The sequence below is a fragment of the Monodelphis domestica genome, chromosome 6 (genome assembly GCF_027887165.1).
Source record: "Monodelphis domestica isolate mMonDom1 chromosome 6, mMonDom1.pri, whole genome shotgun sequence".
NCBI classification, from domain to species: domain Eukaryota; kingdom Metazoa; phylum Chordata; class Mammalia; order Didelphimorphia; family Didelphidae; genus Monodelphis; species Monodelphis domestica.
In genome coordinates, this window is record NC_077232.1 from 263,152,343 (window position 1) to 263,168,397 (window position 16,055).

The 16,055-nt window shown below is 36.9% G+C and overlaps 1 pseudogene; it reads left to right on the forward strand.

Annotated features, from left to right (window-relative positions):
• The first annotated feature begins 11,545 nt into the window (after positions 1 to 11,545).
• On the forward strand, positions 11,546 to 15,715 carry LOC130455239 (high mobility group protein B1-like; annotated as a pseudogene).
• Positions 15,716 to 16,055: the final 340 nt, after the last annotated feature.

Consider the following 16,055-nt stretch of genomic DNA (forward strand, 5'->3'; position numbering starts at 1 on the left):
AATCTTGCCATCCTTTGTTTGACACACTCTTCTTGTTTCAGGCATCTGTGAATAGAATGCTGGGACTTGTCAGGAAAACCAGGATTCAAATCTATTCTCAGCCACTTATTAGCTAGGTGACCTTGAGCAAGTCACTTAACCACTATTTGACTCAATTTCCTCAACTCTAAAATGGGAGTAATGATAATACCTACCTCTCAGAATTTTTATATGGATCAAATGAAATAATATTTGTAAAAGGTACTTAGCATAGTGCCTGACACATAACCACTGCTATGTAAATGCTTATTCTCTAAAATCTGTTTTTACTATATTTGAAGACATAGTCCAAAATCCAAATCTCATTCTCAGACATCAGCTTCTAAGTCAGCTCCTCACTTCCCAAATCAATTTCTCTTACTTTTGTCTTCAATGGTTAACAACGAGAGAAATGTAAACTGTGCTTCTGTGATATTCAGTTTCTTGCCGAAACGCTTCAGGGTCTTTGGCATTAGGGTCACTTTTGCCCATGGAAATCACCAGAAGGAGTAGTAATCATCCCTTTCGTTGTCTTTTTTTTTTAAGGTTAAGTATTTAAGTCTCTTAAGATTCTCTTATATCTTGAATGCATGCCCTAGAAAGACAACAAATCTGTTATAGAAGCTACAAATAGTTACCTCCATATCCCTAAGCAGAGGGTCACCAATCAACATTCTTCTTTTTCAGTTGAGTCATACTTGGGGTGATCTCTCACCTGATACCTTCAGCAGTAGTAACAGTATCTACCATCTATATCGTGATTTAAGGTTTGCAAGGCACTTTATAAATTTGCATCTAACATTAACCCTTAGAATCCTCAGATTCTGGGAGGTGGGTGCTATTATCATCCCTTTTTTACTGAGAAAGGAAACTGAGGCAGAATCAGGATTGCTTGCCTCACATAGCTAGTAAGTGTCAGAGATCAGATTTGAACTCAGCTTTTTCCCAACTCCAAAACCAGGGTTCTGTGCCTTGTGTTATCTACCTGCCTACAGCTACTACTAACTCCTCTTTATCATTCTATGGAGACCTAATTCATTTTTTCGTAGGGCTGCCTCTTCTTCAGATTCTTATTTTGTTTGAAAATTCACCTGAAGTTATCTTTCCCTTCACTCTTCCTTCATATCCTACTGTTATTTCACTCTCTTCACTTCATCAAGGATGAATTTTCTCCTTGCTCCCTTGTGATCCTTTCATTACCCCAATAAAATTCCACTTTTAGGAGGTTAGAGTTTTACTATTGCTTTGGTTGCTATTGTTGCTGTTATTGTTTTAAGGAACATTCAATCAACTTTGATCATCTTGAAGATGAAAACACTTCCTCAAGCTTTGTCTCAACCTTCTCTTCCATGAAAAGATGAGTATCAGAAAGAACACAGACAGTTGTCACTTGGCTGTGCCAAAAAAAATACCACCCTGGCAAGTCAAACACAAGCCATTGTATAATTTGCCCTGCTCACCAAACATGATAGGATTGTCAGCACAGACTTTTTATGGACTGTAATAATTAAAATTATGAAGCTGGCTGTAGCTTAATAACTTTAATAAATCAAAGTAGTGATAGTAGGAAAGAGAGGGGGGAAATAGGAGAGAGGTACTTAGCTTTTTAATCAATGGCCACCATTATGGGGCTCCTTCTACATTGTGCCATGCATCTGATCTGCTCCTCCACAAGCACACCGAAGACCCCCACTTCCTCCTTGGGTTGGCTTAGAAGATTTTTTTCTCCACCCACTAACTCTCACATGTCACATCTCAGGAACCAACCATAGTTTTTAGCCTTCTTATGCAGTTCTTATGCATTGTTTCCTCTCTCATTGGTTCTTAACTTCCCCTGGCCTGGCCCGTTTATCTCAACTCACTTAAGGGTATTTGGCCTCCAGATGATGTCCTGTGAGTAACATGGGAAAAATGAGAAATTTACGTTAGACCGGATTTAGACATATTTCTATTTCACCTATTGAACATTTCCTTCATGCAAGAACAGATTCCCTTCTTCTCAACAATTTCAGTACCAAGGCATTTTATTTCCTTTTCTTTCCTTATTTGTCTCTTCTATGTTTGAATAGTTTATTTTAGTTATCCAATTTATTTTGCCAATTTTGCTGACCCTTTCTTACTACCACCTTTTTAATATAGTCTCTTCAGGTTGTGAAAAATCAATATTGAATTCAAATTTTTGTGAATTAATTTTCTCTTTAGCCATTCATGATGAAAAACCATCTGATTCTAAACTAAATCTACAGTTTCTTCCTCAAACTATGGAACTGGGTTGGGTTCTCCCTTCTTTTGTTTGGATTTTGGAAGGATAATGGGATTAGAGACTAGTCTAGCAGTTTCTTGACCTACTTGAAAGATTTAATACCAGCTTTAACCACCATTGGCCCAGGTCTCTCTTTTGTCCTACTTATGCCCTCTCAATATTCATTTGAACTATGGAAGGAGTCTACTAGCTAGTTTAGATTTTTGAATGGCTGATTAGAATTACCTTATATTTAATAAATACTGCCTCTCTAGAAATTCAATCATTGCAAGGCTTTTTCTCCTTAATCTTTTTCTTCCTTCAGATTAAGCCCCTTTCTTTCTCCAGCTCATCTTTCTCCTTCAGTTTAGATTCAAGAGGTTCCAAATATCTCCTCCCTATACTCAACTTCTGACCTCCACAATCTTGAAGGCCTCAAAATCACCTTCCCCATTTTTTTCTCTTTCTTATTCTGCTGAAGTACTTGTTTTCTTCCATGTTTCTCTTTTTTACTACTCTTTATAGAAGCAAGATGTCAAACATGAAACAGGATAGTATATTCCTTCGACTTTTCCTCACTTTCCTCCAAGATTTTCTTACTCAGTTAATCTCTGGTAAATGATAGCACACTGGGCCTATAGACACAAAGACCTGATTTCAAACCTGGCCTCAGACACTTAATAGCAATGTGTCCCTGAAAAAGTCACGTAACTTCTTTCTGCCTATTTCCACATCTATAAAATGGAGATAATGTGGATCAAATGAGATGATATGAGTAAACAGACGATGGATATAGTAGAGTAGGAACTAAATACATGTTTAATTACTCTAAGACTTTTTTCTCAAGTCTGAACAGCTTTGGAACTTTAAACCAACTTTACATCCTTCTCTTTGTTGAATTCAAGTTTGCCCCCACTTACATTCTTTTCCTCACAACCATCTGATAAATTCTTGAAAAGCATTTGAGAAATTGCATGTCACTTTCAAAAAATCCAAGCTATTCCCTAAAACAAAAATCATATTTTTATTGCTAATAGTTTTCCAGTGATATTATATGACTATGAACCACAGAATATCCTAACTTTGGAAGAATCAGAATCAAAAGTGACCCAAAAGATAAGGCAATGTGTATCATGGATTGTGAATGAGCTATATTAATATACCTGATCAAGAAGTATAACCACAACAACAACAATAAAAACATGCAGAAGTCAAAAGACTTGGGTAATATATATTGGAAAAATATGTATATTGGAAAATTATATTGGAGAAAATCTTCAATATATTGGGGAAGGGAATTCCTGATTGATAAGTGTTCAATAATTGTGTAAGTTTAAAACATCCACATAGCTTCAGCTCTAGGTCTATGATCTTATGATGGATGAGATCTCAGATCCACTGAGAACTGATATTTAAAGTTCAACCAAAGAAAAAGCAATGCTCTACAATCCCAGGCAAGGCAGTGAATGATGATGATATTCCCTAATGCTAAGTTGTAATGAAGGTGTGCCTAGAATGCATCTCCACCCATGCTAGAATGCCTCACATCTCTCATCAGGACATTTACTCTCTCCAAAATTTTCCTATCTTTCCAAATGGTTCTTACACTGGCAGATTTTGATTCCCAGAAGAAACAACAGGTTCGCCTTAGATTATACTGAAATTCTCTTGGTGTCATAGGGATAACCTTTTCTAAAAAAAATACACACCCCCTTCATATGATATTAGCTGTCAAGTCTCATTGATGTTCTTCCAATTAAACAAACCAAACCTTCACCATGATGACACTTTCAGATATTAAATATAACCATTTACTTAGAAATAAGACAACAGGATAAAAATATCATAAGTACACATATAGTAAAGCAAATACATGAGTAATAAAATATATTTCAATCCACACACCAATCCAATTCATACTTTTCCACAAATGAATTAAATACCTTTAGAAAGACTGAGCAATCAAAGGAATGTGTAGAGAAGTACCCAAGGAAGGAAACTGTGTATGGAAGGAAACTCACCACTCTGGACCACAAGGCTTTGATGCCATTGATCAATCCATTTAAGAACACTTATATCTGTTTCTCAAGGAGAACAGGGGAAAAGGAAAAGTACCCATATGTTCCAGAATATTTATGGCAGCTTTTTTGTGGTGGCAAAGAATTGGAAATTGAGGGGATGCCCATCAATTGGAGAATGACTAAAAAAATGTAGTATATGATTCTGATGAATCACTGCTGATCCATAAGAAATGACAAGCAGGTTAATTTTAATAGATCTAGGAAAGTGTAATAATTAAAATGGTTGAAGTCATAAACTGTAGTGATTAAAATAGTGGAAGACTTAAATTGTAGTAGATATAAGAGTGGATGAGTAAGTTGTGACCTCAGGAAATATGTTTCACTACAATGTTTTGCTTTTAAATCAAATATAAGGTGGTCACCAGGGAAATATTCCCAATTATTAAAATATACCCAAGTCAACTGGGTTTTATAGAGATTTTAATTAATTAATACAATGAGGAATTAAAGAAAGAGAGAAAGAGAGAAAAAGGAAATAATGAGGAAAGGATAAGCCAGCCCTGGCCAGTTCTGGCCAACCCAGGCCTAAGCCCTAAGAGAAAAGATCAGTCAGTCCTTAATCACTCACCACAAGATCTGTCCAAGCGAGGATTCTAGTGACACCAGGCCAGCTTCATCTCAGCTGCCTTTACCAGCTCAATCTTCCTCTGAATGTATCTGAGCTCCTATTTAAAGGTCATTTTCTCCTATGTCACCTCCCCTAAGTTCTTCCATCTACCAATCACAGTAGACGTTTTCCAAAGGAATTTCCAATTCCATTCTGAATTCACACATGAGTAGACTAAACTTTTGAGTATTTCACACCTGAGTAGACTAAAATCTCTGAGTAAGTTCTCACCTCTTTGTTCCTTGTAAGTTCACAAGTTGCCTGACTTTATAGGTACTTAGCACCCCTTTGTATTAGTTCTAAAAATAGGCATGGCTTAAGTATGGGTTTAAGTATTTTTCCATTGTTCAGCAAGGAGTTTTCTCCCCTAAAGCAGGCTTAAGTACGGGTGGAGTAGAGGTCTCACATTTCTGATCTAAGTAGAGTTCACTGCCCAAATGGGGAATGGTCTTAATCCAATCTTATGAAGTAGGGTCTGGGAATTTTTAAGGTTCATAGTAGGCAGATCTGTGAGGAAGGGGAGAAGCATTTGGGGTGAAAACATGAAAGATTTAATTTGTATGAACATGTCTATCTCCCAGATGATGCCTTCTGTGATACAGGGAGGGCAAAGAGGGGCTGAGACACTTGTGGTTAAATTCTATTCATAATAATTTTTAAAAGAACACTTATACCACATAAACCCACTTCTGCTAGTGTCTACTGGTTCTCTACCATATTTGAACCCATCAAATATTTACAAGGTTTTTCGATTTACAAAATTTTGAGAAAATGATTCCTAGTCATTTAGATGGAGATTCCATTTAAATGCTAGTGAATTTTAATGCTCATCAGACTAGTTATTTCTAGACTAGACATGTTGTTCAAGTCAGTCATTCATTTACCCAGTGTCTACACTGTCTAATAAGGACAGAGATCATGGCAATTTTCTCAGGATGACTGAGCAAATCAAACAAATTTAGCCATCTTTGCAATCACATGATTTCTGCATTTTTGCCAAATAAAATCTCATAATCAGTAAAGTAAGTGAAAAATCTCTGCCCTTTTCTGCTTCCTCTTTTGCCAGAGAAGGGCAACAAAGGTAACAGACCCTTCTGAGAGGCAACTGGGTGACATGCACAGAATACTAGGTCTGGCCTCAGAGTGACCTGAACTCAAATCCATCCTCAGATACTCACTAGCTGTGTGACTCTGACCAAGTAACTTAACCCCTGATTGCCAGCATTAACTCCACTATAAAATAAGGATAATAAAAGCACCTGTCTCCCAGATGGTTGTGAGGATTAAATGAAATAATTGTAAAGTGGTTAGCACAGTGATTGCCACATAGTACATGCTATATAAGTGATAGGTGGCATTATTATTATTATTGATGTGCCTCACCTTCCTCAATTTCCACATCTATAAAACAGGGAATTACCTTGCATAGTTATGAAATTCAAATGAGATAATATTCGTACTGTGCTTTGCAAAATACCTGGCACATAGTAGATAATATAATAAAAATAAATAATTTTATAAGTTAAAAAATATTATTATTATAAATTTAAAATTATGATAAATAATAATTATGATAAAATAGAATAATAATATTAAAGTTTGTTCTCTCCCTTCCCCTTCTAAGCATTTTTATCTCTCAAGTCCCAGAGGACACTAAAGAATTGTATTTGGAACTACTTGAATGGGTCCCATTTGAAATCCGTTTATTGATAAGCACATTTTAGGAGTTTTTTTTAATAAAAATTTGTTTGTTTTTTCCCTACTCCTTTTAGGCATCAAAATGTTTATCTTTACCCATGCCATAACTACTTGGATCTACTTGAATGAGGTTGATCATAATTCATCATTCCAGCTGATCATGAATCCCATAGCAGACTCTTTTGATAAACTAGTGACTTCCTCACACATAGATCATAGAGTTGGTTTTGACTTGGAGACAGACAGACACAGAAAGATAGGATAGGATAAGATAAGATTAGTATATCAAGATGGATAGGTGGATAGATGGATATGGATAATCTTTAGATCTATAAATAGATTATATACTATATATAACATACATATGTACATATATACATGTGCATATCTGTATATGTATAATTTAGGGAAAGTATAGCATATTAACTATAATAAATAGTATCCTATATATTTCCTATATACACATATGTTACAGATAATGTCCTATACTTTTCCTATATTTTGTTTACAATAATTTTGCGTGCATGCGTGTAAATTCTCAAACATTTCTATAGCTTAACTAAGAGACTTCTGGAATTTAATAACTCACCTTTCACTTTAAAAAATAACAATTCAGTGGCAAAGTTGGGACATTAATGCATTGCTGGTGGAGTTGTGAATTGACCCAACCATTCTGGAGGGCAATTTGGAACTATGCCCAAAGGGTAATAAAAGACTGTCTGCCCTTTGATCCAGCCATAGCACTGCTGAGTTTGTACCCCAAAGAGACAATAAGGAAAAAGACTTGTACAAGAATATTCATAGCTGCGCTCTTTGTGGTGGCAAAAAAAAATTGGAAAATGAGGGGATGCCCTTCAATTGGGGAATGGCTGAACAAATTGTGGTATATGTTGGTGATGGAATACTATTGTGCTCAAAGGAATAATAAAGTGGAGGAATTCCATGGAGACTGGAACAACCTCCAGGAAGTGATGCAGAGTGAGAGGAGCAGAACCTGAATGTAATGTATGTAATATGTACATAATAATCAAATGAATGGACTTCTCTACTAGCAGCAATGCAATGATCCAGGACAATTCTGAGGAGCTTATGAGAAAGAGCACTATCCACATGCAGAGAAATAACTGTAGGAGTAGAAACACAGAAGAAAAACAACTGCTTGATCACATGGGTCAATGGGGATATGATTGGCAATCTTTGGCAATAGAACACTCAGAATAGAAGACTTGGGGGATACGGTTGAGGAGATAGAAGGAAAATATCCGTAACTATTGCTATGGAAAATGAAAGAGTCATTTAGAAAAAGTGTTTAGAAGCATTGAAAACGTATCTGTGATTAAATATCAAGAATCTTTAGTCAATCATTTTGATTGTTTTTTTGTAGCAATATTCAATAGTCTAATATTGGAATCAGAGAAAGTTAAATGGCAAAAAATCGATGTGGCAAAAAAATCACAAATGTAAGGGATTCTGATGTCCTAAGTAGAGCATAGATCAACCACGGGGTTCAGGTTAAGGAGGAAATACTGATATACTGAGGAAATAGTGTAGAGGGAGAGGAAAAGGAGGCAATAATAGACACGTGCCTGATTCAAGAGGCATAAAGGAACAGACAAGATGGAAGGACAGAACACAGAACTTTGTGGAAAGAAACTGAAGAATTCAACATCTTGAAAGGAGGGCTACTCTGAATAATAATTATTGATTTAGAATCTTGAACCCTAGAGACTATATTTCCCACAATCCCCTTTTCCTTTTCCTGTTGTGGGGGGGTTGAGTTTCTGTTTCTGCCCACATGGTCTCTCTGGTTCCATGGTGGAGGAGGGAGAAGTGGCTCTTGGCTTTTGCTAGCCTTACTTTCTTATACTTCAAGATAAATATTTAATAAATATTATTAAATATAATACTTGGAGTACTGGATATTAATTTTAATCTTTACAGTAATGAGATCCACAAAGTGACTGTACCTGTGAATGACTGCTGTGGAAGTAATATTGATGCAAATTACTAGAGTTGAGAATAGTAAGAAACTGTGAGAAAAGGGTTAGAAATACTGTAGACATTGAAGAGACCTAAGATAAGCATAAATGATTCTACCAGATTCTGAAGCCATCAAGACAGGCTGAACAACAGGCTGGAAATAAGCAATAGCAGTTATGGCAAAGGCGAGTGATCTAAGTGGATGGTATGCACCTCAAGAGAGGAGAGGTTATGAAAGCTAGAGGCACTATAGAATAAAGAACCCTAGGGAAGGAGTCCAGAGACCTAAATGCTGGCCCTCCCTGCCTCCCCCCTCCCTTTTTTTAGCCACTAACTAACTATATGATTTTAGCCAAGTCACATTTTGTTTCTAGATCTCATTTTCTTCTTCTATAAAATGAGGAAGTTAGACTAGATGATCTCTCTGGTCCTTTCCAATGCCAACATTCTGTGGCTCCATTTTACATGTCCTTTTGTCAAATTCCAGGCCAAGAGCAAAAAATTTATGATATGAAAAGGCTCATTTCAGTTCAGCAACACAGCATGTTTAAAAAAAATTAAAGGCAGGGTTTAGGGGTGGATTTCAAAATTCCCATTTTTCTGAAGCCTTAGCTTTTAAGGTGGAGAAATACAGTTATAATGGAGACAGTTTCACTGTGGCCTGACTCATTCCAGCTGTTTCCATGAAGCCTCCTCCCCACAGAATGTACTTGAAACAATTAGAAGCATCAGTTTCAATCTTCGTTTGGAACAACAAAGGACCTCTGTTATTCTGGAAGAAATAATATTCTACAGGAGAAATATCCATGTGCCAAAGAAAGAGGCCCAGAAAATATTGTCAGCTTCCAAAATGGAGAATTTAAAATTACTAAAGCTGGAACTGGGGCTTGCCACCCTCTTGGAGAAGCTGTTGGGCAACTGGTACTCATCCATTAGGGGGAGGAATAAAGGGAGAAGTGATTTAGTTGGGGAAAGATGAAATGGCTATAAAGCCTCCAGATGGAGGATTTTATAGACTGAAAGACTGGGAACATACAATGTTTTAACAAACCAGAAACATTCTGTAAGTGTTGAAAACAGGGTACAATTCACATTTTCATTTTAATGATTATTGTTAGCAGAACTACTGAGAAACAAGGACAACCTGAAACTTGGGAAACATGGCTGCAATGTAGCTCTCCCCTGTATCCATCCATTGTCATGGAGCAAAGCAGGGCAGGCTTAGGAAAAGATAACAAATGTCCTTTCAGAAAGGAAAAGCAAAGATGTTCAGCTACATCTTTGGAAGTCAGCTGTTTGATGTCTAAAGACATGTGGTTGTTTCTGGGTTTTGTTTGCTTGCTTTTCCATTGGACCAGACCTATGATTTCATTGATCTATGGAACTGCAGCTGAGGACATTCCCTCTACCAATGCATACTGGCACCTACTATACAACTTAGGATCTTAAAGAAATGGCTGCATCACTAGGGTATTAAATAACTTGTCCAGGGTAACACAATGTGGTTCAGATTTGAAACTTGAACCCAGAATGTCCTAACTCTAAGGTCACTTCTCTATAGTGGGACTTAGTATCTTATCTGTCCAAATTTCTCTTCTTTTCATATGTGGATACACAGTGTATAAAGTATATTTATAATCTTATTGAATTTTTGGGTTCTTGCATTCTCCAAAAAAAGTAGATTATAAATTTATTTTTTGTACAATATGTTTTATGTATATATGTGGGCACATATTTATATATATAGTCACAATATTCTCAAATATTTCTAAACAGATCTATGGTCTCATCTTATTAGAAGTTTCCACCAATAATGTATGAGCATCCTCTGTGCTTCTTGCCCAAGTCCTCCTATAAGGTCACGACAGCAGATCCATCAACATGCTGAAGATCTTCTTCCCTTTTTCCTGAAATCACCAAAACACTAGACTCATTTCCATGAGTTACATCCCTTATTCTTGGATACTTTTTCCTTTTTTTTAATCCTTATCTTCTATTTTAGAGTTGGTACTGAGTGTTCATTCTAAGTTAGAAGAATGACAAGGGCTAGGCAATTATGGTTAAGTGACTTGCTCAGGGTCACAAAGCTAGGAAGAGTCTGAATCCAGGTTATCCAAACTCCAGTCCTGGTGCTCTATCCACTGTGCTGCCTAGTTGCCCCTGAAAACTCTTTTTCCAAGTAGTACTTCTCTCTTTCCTCATTTTCATCAGTTTGTTTCTCCTGCCCCACAAATTCCAAAAGGATTTTAAAACCTAGCATGTATTCCTGAAGCCTTTCCAGTTTGGTGGTAGGAATTCTGAGAGTTTGCACTTCATGATACCCTGAGGAGCCTCAGAAGATTTTTTGGGTAGAAGAGTAAGTGACACATCACAGCTAGACTCTCCAGCAATATGGAGGAGCCATAGATTAGAGAAAGAATCAAGGCAGGAAGCCCATTCAGGAAGCTATTCTAGTAATCTAAACAAGAAATGGTGAGTGCCTAAATGGTATATCCCATAAATTTTCATATGATATCTCACTATAATCATTCTCTTCATGAAATTACTGGTTGTGTTTATGATTTGTTTTTTGACCCACTTATCTTTAGAATTAGATCATTTAGTTTCCAATTAATTTTAATCTGTTTTTCTGATCCTTTACTGAATGTAATTTTATTGCATTATGATCTGAAAAAATGTACTTAATATTTCTGCTTTTCTGCAGTTGTTCGTGAGGTTTTATGCCCTAATACATGGTAAATTTGTGTGTAGGTGCCATGCAGTACTGATAAAAAGGTACATTCCTTTATATTCCCATTCAGTTTTCTCCATATATAACTTTTTAAAAATTCTATTCACCTCTTAAATTCTTATTCATTTTTTATTTAGATTTATATAGTTTTGAGACATTATAAATAAAAAGTTAAGGTAAGAAACACCATGGAGGAAGAAATGGCAAGTTTTGCTATTGAAGTGGATGAATGTGAGAGAGAAGCAAAAGCAACTGGAAAGACTAATACCATTAGTAGGGAAATGGGAAGTAAGAGCAAGTTGAGGGTGTGGGGCTGGGAAGAATGCTGAGATAATAAGTTCAATCATATATATGTTGAATTTGAAAGTCTTCCCTGGTTGTTGGCTCTGGTTCTGGCTCTCTCTCTCTCTCTCTCTCTCTCTCTCTCTCTCTCTCTCTTTCTCTCTCTCTCTCTCTCTCTCTCTCGCTCTCACTCTTGCTCTCGCTCTCTTTTTCTCTGTGTCTCTCACTCTCTGTCTCTCTCTTCTCTCTCTCCTTCTTTACCTCCCTCTTCTCCTCTGTCTGTCTGTCTCTTTCTCCCTCTCTCTTACTCTCCCTCTCTCTTCATTGTCTGTCTGTCTCTGCCTCTTTCTGTCTCCATATCTTTATTTCTATCTGTCTCTGACTCTGTCTGTCTGTCTCTCTCCCAACTACTATAAGTCTTATTTTCATGTCTCCATTCTCTATCATTTATGTATCTTTATGTCAGAACAAGCCGAGTAAATTTACAAAGTTAGCTATGAAGAAAATCACATTCTATTTTTACAACTCTCCATTTTTCTCCTTCAATAATTTTCTCGGTTTAATGTGGATCCCTGGAGATTCTGTTAAGTTCCTACATGTAAAGGAGGGTTGTGGGTTTGGAGGGGAGAAGAAAAAGGAAATTATGTTGTGTGGAGTTAATAAATGTTCTCATTGTCTATCAAAAAATAATAATTTTCTTGGTTCAGACCTATAGCTACATCAACCTGTTACTATTTTGCTGAAAGATAGCAAAGCACAGATCTAGGAGTGGAGAAAGTAGATGTTCCCTTTGCTTTTACACCAATTGTTGTTCTACAACCTATCAACATCAAGGTAACCAAATTAAAAAAAGTCACTGACACACATCATGAGTGGGGCCTATCCTAAAAAATAAAAAGGAAGCTGAGAAACCATATTTACTTCTGTCTCACTGAAGCAGCAAAACATACTTCATCTCTGTCTCTCCCAAGGACTCTGTCATCTGTAAAGAATATCATTCAATAACTCTCACTTGGATATATAAATTTTATACATGGGTTCTCTTCTTCTTTTCCTTGAGAGAATGCTGAATTGCCACATAAGTCATTTAGAGAAGTATTTACTTCTCTATCTAGGGAATAATATGGTTAGTGTTACAGAAATGGCGACTACATCCATTCCAAGGGTAGAGAAATTAAAACAAACTCAATTATTTTTAGAAAGGTAATTATACGGATATATAAGACTGCTTACCTTTCCTTTACATGTTATCTCTGTAGATTTCAATAATACTAATAACATGCAGGGGGTAATTTCATTTTTGTCTTTATTTTCTCATTGCGAAACAGTGCTTCGCAGATAATGATGCTGAAAGAAATGAAAAGAACTGGTCCAACATCCCACGCCAAAGATGGTACTTTATTTTGTGGGCACAAAACACAGAAGTCAAGAGATCTGCAAGCCAGATCCCATCTATGTGGCAAGAGATGTCTGATATAATAACTCTAATAAGAGTTATTATAGGTTTTGGAAAATTACTCCACACAGGTCATTAATTGTACATGTTTATAACATGATGTCTTGAACAGTTTGCTGAAATGGTTAACAAATTCCAGGAATGGGATTTAGACCTGGCTCACTCCCCTTATCTTCTTTCCTACTTGGTTATGACACTGCAGGACTCAGTTTATCAAACTATCATAGAGGAACCCTTATAAGCATTAAAAGTTACTTAATTATATTTCTTCTTATGCTGTTTAATAAATACTTGATCATTGTATTTAATCCAAGTGCTGACTTCAATCAGCAGCTGAAAACATGGAAGTGGAGTTCTAGGGAAGAGATAAAGATTTGAGAGTCATACACAGAGTTGTTCATTGAATGATCAGAGCACACAAGATCACTGAAGGAAAGAGCATTAGAGGTGAATTTGGTTGTTCCTTGAGTCACCATTCTTCCCATCAACCAGTCGTGAAAACTTAGATATATTTTTCATAAGGTAGCTATTTAGCTCAAAGAACATAGAGGGTCATGGTTGATATCTTGAAGCATTTTTCTACTTGACCTCAGATCTCAAATCAGGATAGAACAGATAGAAGGTACAGAGAAGCAGTTTGATATAATTATTAAAAGCTACTCCCTGTAAAAATGGAGATTTGAACCCCAGACTTCAATCCCCAGAAGTCCTTGGCACTTCCCAGAATGCCCTATAATCTCACCTGAGTCCTCACCTAAGTACGAAATCAGCATTTTTATTTAAACTGACTGTAACACCTACTTGGTCCCTCTGCTTCTGCTTCTAAGCACATGCGTCTCTCAAGATGTAGTAAGTGAAATGGAATGGGCTTACCAGCCCTAGGTTTTTTTCTATTTTTGTATTTCTTTATCCTTGGTTTCTAATAATCTTTAATAAACCTCTAAAAATATAATGTTTTAGTAGAGAAACTAATTTAACTGTTACACCCCCAAAAACGAAATGGGCTGCTTTGAGACACAGTGATCTTCCCTTCACTAGAGGTCTCCAAGTAAAGGTTTGAAGTCCGTTTCCCAGGTATTTATAAAGGAGATATTCTTTTGGTTTTGTGTTGGAATATGAAAGCTCTGAAAGTTCTTCCCAAATTAGATATTATGATACTATCCTTTGATGACTTCTCCCTCTCCTTCACTCCAATATCCAATCTATTGTCAAGTTGTACTGATTCCCCCCTGAAACTTCTCTCAAAGCCCACTGCCACTAGTCTAGTTTGAACTCCTATCTTTGACCTCCAAGGGACAGCTAGATGGTTCAGTGGATAGATTGCTTGACCTGGAATCAGGGAGATTCATCTTCATGAGTTCAAACTTCACACTTACCATCTGTGTGATCCCTGAGCAAGTCACTTAACAATGTTTGCCTCCATTTCCTCATCTGTAAAGTGATCTGGAGAAGGAAACAGCAAACCACTCCAGTAACTTTGCCAAGAAAATTCCCCAAAATAGGTCTTGGACAAAGACACCCGTAAAACCCAGTGGAATTGGGCCTCGAATATGGGAGGGGGTTGAGGGGAGGGGAGGGAAAGAACATGATTTTTGTAATCATGAAAAAATGTTATAAATTAAACAAATATATAAAAATTTAAAAAAATAATAAAATAGAAAAAAGAAAACCCCAAAATGGGTCACAAAGAGTCAGACACAGCTGAAAAATGTCTAAAACAATAACCTCCTAATACTAAATTCTTCATTTCTTTTCTCACTGTTCACACTTATCCTATATCTTGCCAGATACATAAATCTTCTTTCTAAAGCTCTGTCTTTATTATGTTGCCCCACTGTTCAGAAATATGCAATAGAGTGGCTCGAGCTCTCAAAGTCATTGCAGTACATTGAGCTCCATAGAAACAGCACCGGGACAAGTAAGAGCCAGACTGGCACTGGGCTATTCTGTGCAACACTGAGGGAAAATAATCAAAAGTGGGCAAAAGTGATCCTAAGAAGCCGAGAGGGAAAAATGTCTTCATATGCCTTCTTTGTGCCAACCTGCCAGGAGGAGCACACCAGAAGAAGCACCCAGATGCTTCTGTGAACTACTCAGAATTTTCTAAAAAATGCTCGGAAAGGCAGAAGACAATGTCAACTAAAGAGAAAGGAAAATTTGAGGACATGGCAAAAGCTGATAAGGTTCATTATGAAAGAGAAATTAAAACCTAACTACCACCTAAAGGAGAAACAAAAAAGAAGTTTAAGGATCCCAACGCATGGAAGAGATCTCCTTTGGCATTTTTCTTATTCTGTTCTAAGTATTGTCCAAAAATCAAAGGGGTGCATCCTGATCTTTCTATTGGAGGTGTGGCCAAAACATTGGGAGAAATGTAGAGTAATACTGCTGCAGATGACAAACAACCTTATGAAAAGAAGGCAGCTAAACTGAAGGAAAAGTATGAAAAGGATATTGCTCCATACCAGGCTAAAGGAAAACCTGATGTGGGTAAAAGAGCCATTGTCAAAGCTGAGAAGAGCAAGAAAAAGGAGGAAGAAGATGAAGATGAAAAAGAGAGGAAGAGGATGAAGAAGAAGAAGATGAGGAGGAGGAGGAAGATGGTGATGACAATGAATAAGTTGATTCTAGAGCAGTTTTTTCTTGTCCATAAATCATTTAACCCCCCTATACACAATTCACTCTTTAAAGAAAATTGGACTTCCGGGTAAACATGGCTACAATCTAGACATGACTTGATTCCCCTCCCTGGCACCGAACGAAATAGACTACCTCAAAAGAGCATAAAAATTACCTTTGGAAGAATGGAGGGACTCCCCAGTACCCCACAGAAATGAAGGTATGTGGGGTTTGAACATTTCCACACTATAAGGAAGAGGAAAAGCTCGCACAAAAACGTGAACTGAGCCGCCCCTTTCCCCCCCCCCCCTCGCCCCACCAAACCAGAGTAAGCTATCAGA